The sequence below is a fragment of the Trachymyrmex septentrionalis genome, unplaced genomic scaffold, assembly GCF_001594115.1.
Source record: "Trachymyrmex septentrionalis isolate Tsep2-gDNA-1 unplaced genomic scaffold, Tsep1.0 scaffold21, whole genome shotgun sequence".
Classification (NCBI taxonomy): Eukaryota; Metazoa; Arthropoda; class Insecta; order Hymenoptera; family Formicidae; genus Trachymyrmex; species Trachymyrmex septentrionalis.
The window spans coordinates 347002-357183 of NW_017305288.1; the positions used below are offsets into that span (position 1 = coordinate 347002).

A 10182-nucleotide genomic window follows, 5' to 3' on the forward strand; every position below is an offset into this window, starting at 1 on the left:
GTGTTCGCTGAAAGTGTTTTTCAACCCGTTCACGTGCCACAAGAAATGTAGCAGCTACTTCGAATAAGAAAGTGATTTTTACAGTAAACTTAATTAGTAATTTCTCTTAAAGAGTTGAAAAAAATAAGTGTACCCTTCATATACGTACGTAAATTAGATAACAGATATATGGAAGGATGAAAAACAAATAGTAATGTCATTTTTTGTTTAACCTGTCGATTTAATGTCATTGGTTAACAGTCTACTGAAACAAATTGAAAAATCTTTCGTTTCTCGAAATCATAAAAATGGTTTTCACCTCTTCTCATATAGAAGAATGTAAAATTTAACAGTGAAAAAAAATGTCAAAAAGCCCATCAGAGCCTACATCAGCTATTCGGATGCGCAAAAAATTCTTGATTTTTCGCGTGAATGTAACAAAACAAATAAAATGTACGTTTCAACCCGTCAATTCGAGTCCTTATCAATATAAAATATAAATCGGAATTACATAATTAACGCAAAATTGATAATTCCCGACAAATTAGTTTGTTCTTCTTTATCCAAATGCCAAATTAGCTATGTAACGAATAGCCCAATGAATATCAAAATCATTACATTATACAATAATAATATAAAACTTACTTAAAAAAATCCGAAGTCATATACATTGTGTCACTACGTAGAATCACATCGCTCATCAAATTGTCAGATTTGCTGTGTAGTCATTTGTCTGAATTTTCTATTATATCCACTTATATGTAAACGTTTTCTTGCGGCTTTACGAAAAGAACTTCGTGTCGACAGTCAAATAATAAAGTCAAGCCAAGGAGTTCTACTTGACTTTATTATTTTGACTCCCATTGTATCTCTGATTGTTGACAACACAAACGCTTCTTTTCGTGAAGCGAGAAAAACGCTTACATATAAGTGGATATAATAGAAAATTCAGAAAAATGATTTTAATAATTTTCGTTTCGTGTTTCTTTTAAATGACTACCCAGCAAATCTGACAATTTGATGAGCGATATGATTCTACGTAGTGACGCAATGCATATCGGTTTTTCTTTATGTAAATTTTATGTTATTATTCTATAATATAATAATTTCGATATTTATTGAGCTATTCGTTACATAGCTAATTTGGCATTTGGATAAAGAAGAACGAACTAATTTGTCGGGAATCATTAACTTGGAATTTGCGTTAATTATGTAATTCGATTTATATTTTATATTAATAAGAACCCGAATTGGAAGGGTTGAAACGTATATTTGTTTTGTTACATTCACAAAATAAAGCATTTTTGTGCATCCGAACAGCTGATTTAGGCTCTGACGGGCTTTTTCACTGATGGATTCCGTCGAGCCTCATTATATATATTTGTTTAAAATAATTATATGTGATTGCCGTGAGATATTATAATAGAGCACGCGACTTTGTTATTGTCACGAGAAATCAGTTGCGAGAGATCATCGCGTGATACAGGGATCTCGTTTAATTATCACGTCACGATGAGGGAAATAAGCTGAATGGACGAACACAAAGTGAGCATTCCGTCACGCCCGAGCAGATTGTGAAATTTGTCTTCTCGCAATGTGGATCGAAGAATAGTATCCGTTTACGGAATTACTGTGAAATTAGACGATTCTCGTCGCAACGAGAATGGTCTTGCTTTAACCAAGAGCGGAAACTCACATCCGACGCAGTATCACCGCGCACTCGCGCAGGCAATTATCGTCATTTTCTTGACGAACAAGGCTTCCATGGTTTCATTTAGATCCGTTTAAAACCGTAACGGGGCATTACACGCTGTTAAAGCAATATTTCTTTTTCTTGACTCAATCCTTCTCACTCATTATACACGCCTTTTTACACTTCGCGATTGTACACGAATAAGCGAAGAGAGCCATAATCGAATCTTGGAGTCTAATAATATTTTTGTATAAATTTACATTGAACTGTTGTGAAAAGTATCAGCTAGGTGGGAATCGATAACCTAGTCTTATCTGCGATTGTCATTAACTAGCGTCAGCCAACGAAATTTGTATTTTTTTCCAAGACCCTTGTCATTGTCGCATTGGCTCGTAAAATTCTCTAACGTCTTATCGATGATTGTCGCTTAACGACGTTAGAAAATCCCACTGCTGATTCCAATTTGAATCTCGATCACCATAAAAGGTCAAGCACTCGAAACGAGTTTGTAACGCACTAATGCATTTAAAGTGAATTGGACGAGCATCAAATTAAGTCAAAGCTACGTTCGCGAGCGGTAATAAAGACTTCTCGTTTGCACTAATATAGCCAGGAAGTTGCAAAAATTCTTAAGCTTGTCGATCCGGGATGAACTTACGATCTACGCCACACCCCCGCCCCCCCCTCCTGGTCTCGCCGGTTGGTGTAAACCTCCGTTTAGGTTTACAGGGACATCAATCGTGCCAGCTAGTAGGCATTATGCGACAAGTCTGCCCGCGAAAATAATTAATTAATGGCGCTATCTAATACGGGGAAACGCGTGGTTACGCCCCACTCGCTCGAATTAATAACCGAAGCTCGTAATTAGCGGGTAAGCGACAGCGTTCCGCAGCCGTCGCGGCCTTCGATCGTCGGCGATTAACTGACATCGGATGTAATTACATCCCTCTGAAATATTTTATTACAACGAAAATCGTCGTTGCAACCTCGGGCGCTCGCCTGCTCGCTAACGGCCTTGCTGCTCGTTCGCCTCCTGCTCGTTCGTCGTTTATCGCATAATGCTATTAATAACAACATTGCATTCTGATTAATTCTAATCGGGAGAGCAGTCTATAATTTAGCCGTGAAAAAGTACGCAACGAGAAGATTGGGTCGCCTTACAAGGTATTTCTTTACGTGTAAAATAATTGAAGAAAATTATAATAAGAATTAAGTGAGAAAATTGTTCAAGGCTATACGTTCTCGTGAAAATAATTATAATTATTTTTACGAGACACTGTATATTATAGTCAACAAATGTGCTAAAATATTCATATCCAGTTAATGCGATCTCCGTTTTTTCCTCATTAGAGTGTATTTTTTTGCGATTTCTAAAGTTAAAATTCGATATTTTTTTTATATAAATTCTTACGAAAACTTATTATTTTATGATTAAAACACTATGTATCCGTTTTATATAAATTCTGAAACGTTCTCTATGCCATTATATACCGCTTATAATATCTCCTTTTGCCAACCTTTTTAGGTTTGAACTGAACTGAACGCCTACGCACCTGCTCTAGACGTTGTAGAATAACTTCGAGAGGCACCGTGTCATGTCACATTCGATTCTTTTCGAGAATGCTTGCTTTACGACATTGTGAATATAAATGCTACCATTTAAATTACATTACAATATTTTGACATGACACTGAGATTACGTATAATATAATCAATCTCAACCGGTCTTGCCAAATCATTTGACTCAAGAGATTTAAGTCTTTGGACATAGTCATACTAGCTCGGAACTTAATCCAGGCACAGTAGGCATACTGGCACAGATATAAAATTATGATCGCTTTATGTAAAACTATACAAAAATATTAGTCAAATGATAAGATAAGATAATGGCAAGAACAACCGGCTACTTATTTTCCCTTAACGACTTTCTGTGAAAGAATTATTAAATAAAAATTAAGTATCTTAACAGAGAAAAAGTGCCTGGCATTATTATTATTATAACCCTTTAGATTTACAAACTTCATTGCACCTGTATTAGTAACGGATTAAACTTACAATGAGGAACATCGATGGTTCAGGTATCTGTACAAGATCGCAACAGGTAATATAAGATTCAGCGCGGTGTCGCAGATCTCGAAGGACATCGAGAAAAAAGGGAGAAAAAACGTAACCGCGCCGGATTATGGAACATCTCGGCGGATCTCTCTTTCTCTCTCTCTCTCTCTCTCTCTCTCTCTCTCTCTCTCTCTCTCTCTCTCTCTTCGTGCGCACATATACAAACATATTTCTCCGGTCATCGTTCGGATATGTACGAAGTCAACTTTTCATTCGGATATGCAGACGTAAGAGGCTTACGTTTGACATAATTGACGCCGCGACATACGAGACGCGCGTTCTATAAAAATCACCCGTCTCTGCGATGACAGATTGGCGTCATGAATTATAAGCGGTTTCGCGATATAGCTGATAGAATTTTTTCGTCGATACTTAATTGTAAGGATTAATGAGTAGGATGCGCCTATTAGCAGCTAAATAATAAATAAGTGCTGGAATTATTTGTGAGGCATTATTCTTGAACGAAGATTTAAGATTGGTCGATGGATAGTATGTCTTGTTTTCGATATTAATTCGATACTAATGAGTATTCAGGTTTTTTGATTAAAAGATGCACCTGTTAAACTAATTATTAACAATAAACAAACAACGGTTTGGAATTATTTAGTTTTGAACGAAGATTTGAGATAGTTGATGCATCTTGTTTTCGACATTAACTTACTAATGCATGTTCAAGTTGCATGATTTCAAAAGTACTTATTTGGAAGAATTGGCATTGTCTATTCTTTTTTAATTCTTAATATTTCAGTAATTTACTTTTTATCGATAGCATATTTTCATATATTAATTTAAGGCTATTTAAAAATATATTTATATAATATATAAACAGAAATTTCATTAAATTTAACCGAATTTGAGATTTATGAAAAATAATAATTACTTTAACTATATTCCACTTGAAGTTCAATCATATTTTCATTTTTTTAAATTTTCAATGACGTATAATCTCGTAACTACCTAAACAACCATGATTGATCCCGGAAACGGTAATTGTGTAACTATACAAAACCCTGCATTATGATTACAATTTTAGCAAGGGAAAATTCATCTTAGTGCATCCATAAAAAATACGTGCGGGGGTCGATTATCTTGGTGCACCGCGTATATACCTGTAATGCCCCGTATATCACCGACAAAAAGCCGGATACAATTGCAATTTGAACTCGATTCAAATAACCGTAGAATCTCTGACGGCGATAAGGAACGGAGATCAGGCTCCAACCGATGCTCACCTGCCTTCGCCGGACCACCGTAAGCCATTGAAATTTAATAGCATCACCGGAATTGAACGATAGACGTTCCGCGCAGCTACAGCTGACGCGCGTGGAAAGCGCGCCTCTGCGCGCTGCTACAAATTACACTCGGTAATTCAGTTCCTTGACCGCAAAGTCCCACAAGAAAGTTAAGTCCATCCCCGTGGCGCAAGTGAACGACCGCAGCTTCCCGTGTTGGTTCATAAGTCAGCGGCGGGCCGTTAGAGCGCGAAAGTGCGAAAAGAGATTTCGCGAAATACCACGCGCGAGAGATTCGACGCGAGATATATGTATATCTCGCCAATTCGTGAGAATTTATTAGCGGCCGTTCGTGCACGTTCCGCCAACCGCACACCCGCTATCACGCCAACTTCGTTCGCTGCGGTTTAACTCCATCATCGATCGCTTTCATATCGGAATTCTGAATATAGATGAATGGCTCTTGTCAAAAACAGTGAATGAAAATACGATAAAATTGACATCGCATTTTCTCTCGGGATGGAACCAGCGCGACGCACTTCTCCTTTAATCTCATAATTAAAGCTATCTAATTTTAAACATTAAAAGAATACACTCAGGGATATATCAAAACTTTTTGGTATATTAATATAGTTGTTCCTCCGATTATAGAATTATATACATATATATTTAAATCATTTTTTAACTTCAGCCATTTTTATAGTAATAACTATAATTATAGGTAGCCGAAACTTGTAACAGATATTTATATTTAAACTGAGTTTTTATTATTTTTATTTTTTATTACATTTTATTTGATTTTACTTTTCTCTATATGTAATTTATTCTTTTAATTGTGTGATTTTTTTTTTTTAAATGTGTTGACTCTTACTTTGCCCTTTATTTATTGTTATTTATAATTATTCCATTTTCGTCATTTTCGAATGCCAACTATATATATTGATTGATAAAACTGTACATATATTTCGTTATTATTACTCTAATCTATAGTAGTCATAATCACAATTATAATAATATGTAATTATATAGTTACAAATACCAAAAAGTTTTTTTCTCTCAGTGTACCATAGAGCTATCTACCCAGAAAAAAGTAATACATTCTTATCGCAATGGATGTCACAGGTATTAATTACTAGATCACAGTCTCAAAGTATAGAACATTTCTCAATTGCACCATCTCCCGTCTCGGAGCTTTATTATAATGTACAATATTACTAAGATGTATAACATTAGTAGTAGTAGTACTGAAATTAATACCGAGAAAAAGAGGAGATAAATACGGGGATATGCACTTAAAGGGTTGCCACTTTGTGCAAAAGTTAACGGCCGCGAATGGTAGGGATCGACGTATTATAACCGATCACCAGGAAGCCCCGGCTCTCGTATTCGCCCCGAGCTTTGTCTTAACGATGAACGTACGCAAAGTTACCGCTGATCGCCGACTCATGCTTACGAAACGTTCCTTGCATCCGCGCGTAAGTTATAATGCGAATCATTGCCACCGTACGCGCACGGATCCGGACGGACGCGTACGAACTACTACAAACGCCGCCGAACGACAATTTTATCCCGAGTCATGTAGCTGCGCGCGAAAAGAGGACAAGCCGGTAAACATCAAATTTAATTTCGCCGTAATATACGGGAGCTAAACGGGAACTTGCCACACGCAAAACATGTGATCAAGCACAAGAAAACACAAAGAAAATTTTCATGTAAATTTTCATGTAAACAACAATTATAATTCTAAGACCTACTGTTAAAGGTATATATTTATACACAGTAAATTCTTTCGATTGGTGTAACTATACTTAAGCGGCTATCTATATTGTTTTTCAATTCGATGACTTTTAGCAATGTTGTTTGCTTACTTATAATATTTATTTCTTAATGTTCCTTTACATAAGTTCTTTTACATAAGTTACTTTGCACTTTTGACACTGCGAACATTATGTTCTTACAAGAAATTTAATTTGATTTTATCTGTTTTGTTGATTTTAATTTATTTAATTTATATTATTGTGCAGTTATGCAGGTTTGTAGTAGGTAAGTCTCCCCATAAAATTTTATTATCCTTTCTTTTTAGTAACTGTCTTGTTAATTGATATTATTTCTGGTTCAGCTCGCACTTAGTTAGCTAACTGACGGTTACATACACTCCAGATATGATAATCTATGAGACTCGCTTGCTGCACTCGATTTCTTTGACGTTATGAACATTGGATTGTTATCAATTATTGCTATGATTGGAGACTGAGGATGGCTTGAATATAGCCAAAACGTTTCGTATATTATGTAATAGATTAATAGATACAATCGAAATATATGTGTATATGATAATCGCACCAAGTATATGATAATCGTTACCGCATATTAAGGCTTTCAATTGCCCGGTTTTTATTCTATTTTTTATTTGTTTTTATACACAGTAAAGTTACACCTTACGAATAACATTACTCTTTTTTATAGTATTATAATTAAACAATATTTGCAAAAGTGAATTTACAAATGAATTTAAATTTATAAGATTATTTACGTAATAATTCGTCAAACGTACAATTTTTTTTAAACATTACGTACAATTTTTTTGGTTACATTAATTTCGTATATCGATATACAAACGTAAAACTGCAAATGTGGCATGTACAATATTACATAAATTTGCAAACTCTTTTCTTACGTTAAAAACATTATATACGAAATATATTATACTAATGTTCAACGCGATGTCGTAATCTACTTCTCGATGAGAAGATACTGCGATTGAGACATTTGCTTGCAAAATAAATCTCGAAGATTCAATTCGATACACGTGGAAGACGTCATCTTTTACCTCGCATGTCCTCTCTCTCTATTTGTCCGTAACGTGCGACCGTACACATCGTGAGCACGCGATTACCATTCGTCGAAATTTACAGCGTCGTTCGCTTTCACGCATCAGGAGTTCGTTCGCTAGCTAATACGCGATTAACGCGGGAAAATGATTTACACACTCGGTTTCTCCGCTGTGTCTCTCGCCGGATATATAGTGCGCTGGAGCTAGTTTCAGAGATTGGATGTCTCGAGTAAACAACAAATACTCAGTTCGCACGGCAAGGTGTAATTTTCTGCATCGATGAGCCTCGTCGATGGCACGGCGCCGCTCATTTTTAAAAAATCCATGTGTGTGTGTGTGTGTGTGTGTGTGCGCGCACGTGCGTGCGTGCGTGCGTGCGTGCGTGCGTGCGTGCGTGCGTGCGTGCGTGCGTGCGTGCGTGCGTGCGTGCGTGCGTGCGTGCGTGCGTGCGTGCGTGCGTGCGTGCGTGCGTGCGTGCGTGCGTGCGTGCGTGTGTGTGTGTGATGTGAGAGAAAAGTTCACGAGAATCATAGTTTTCACCTTTTCAGTGTTGTAAGATAAATAAACGTTGTGTCGTAAGTATACCGTAATTATCGTTCTCCATTCTCTCTCTCTCTCTCTCTCTCTCTCTCTCTCTCTCTCTTCTTTTGTCACCCTCCTTTAGATGAAACGCGAAATAAGGAAAGCAGGTTATACGGAAGGAGGAGAAGAAGCGGTAAGACTACGTTACTTGCGCGATAATTAGTATCTTTTTGCATCGTTTAAGTGAATGAACAACGATAGCGTGAATACAGGCATGTTAATGGACACGACAGCGAGCATACCCGCGAGTGTTCTCTGCCGCCCTTGTGCTTTATAATTCGTGAAACGACCAATTAACGTTCTAGGAGAAGAAAAGTAGGTGGTCCCATGCCTTTTCTCTGCTCGTCTCCTAAATAGTTCTTGGACGTGCATTTTGAGACCCCCGGGGAGAGACCTGTGCAAGGTGGCACGTTTACTAGCCGCTTTCAACTGCTTCCCCAAAGTTCCATTTTCACAAGAAGGCTTTTCAAGAAGATTAACCTTTAATGATACTACTTGTGTACATAGCGCAAAGAAATTTATGCAGAAATAAAGAGTACATTTTTAATTGGCTTTGAAAAGTTCATCTATCAAAGAATGTAAGATTTTACACAGTTTATTTTTTGGCAATGTTAACGAGCAGCTTTTGAAAGATGCGTTATAACAATATTTTTTCTCACAATATATGAATATTTCCATAATGATTAAATAATTATAATATAAAAAGTATATATAAATCCACATATCTTTGTTGTATAAAGAAAATAATCTCGATTTAAATTGTATAAAAAGTTATGAATTATTCAAATAATTAGGTTAAAAAAATTGTAACAGTTACTTTTAATAGTGCGTATAATTTTTTTAGACAGTGCCCATTTTAGCAAAAAAAATTATAATATGTCCATTTTAATAAGAAATTAATTTTAAAAAAAATTAATTTTTGTAAACGTTAAACCTTTTCAACGGTTTCAAAAAAATGCTGATATTTATTTCGCGTTATTTCTGTTTCTATTTCTATCGAGAGCTCCAGTAAATGACGGAAAATATTCGATATAAAATCATGTCGCTTGATACAAGAAATTCGAAATTAAATAAAGTTAGAAAAACATAAAATGACAATGAAAAAGACGACGATTGTCTCATGACAAATTTCGTACGTTTGTACAGCAAACAATAGAGATGTTTGTTGCAGGATACACTGTCAAGTTTAAGGTTAAAGACCTCTGATAGGGGCATTATTAAAATCCCCGGCGGCGCAGCACTACACCAGAGATCGGCTCGCATGACTCGGCGCGGTATCGGCAACTACCACGCGTCCACCAGGAGTTGGCAAACTATGACTCGCGCGTTCTCTCGATACAAAGACTCCGATCCGCTCCGCTCCGCTCCGCACGTTCTCGCGAGAGAATCCCCATCCCATGCCGCGCGTCTCCTACAAACGCGGCACGCCGATCGCGACGCGAGATGCGTCTTATCTTCGGGCACTGGGCACAGGGCTCCCTTCGTACTTCGTTTTCTTCCGCGACGAAAGACGAAAGAAGCGAGCACACGGCGCGGTTCTATCCACCGATTTGCGCCGCAACCGTCGCCGAAGCGAGCCGAGTGGAGTCGACTTTGCGGAGCCGTGCACGATATCTCCTCGATCGAGAGCATGCGCGCGCGAGCGTGCGTTTGCGAATGCCGCGGATTTGTGGGTCTGTGCCGTGCGGCTTCGACAACAACGTCATACGCGTATCTATATATATACATATATATATATATATATATCG

The 10182-nt window shown here is 37.2% G+C and overlaps 1 pseudogene; it reads right to left on the bottom strand.

The window, feature by feature from the left end:
- The window catches only part of LOC108748066, a 51557-nt pseudogene that overhangs the window by 39538 nt on the left and 1837 nt on the right, over positions 1-10182 (bottom strand).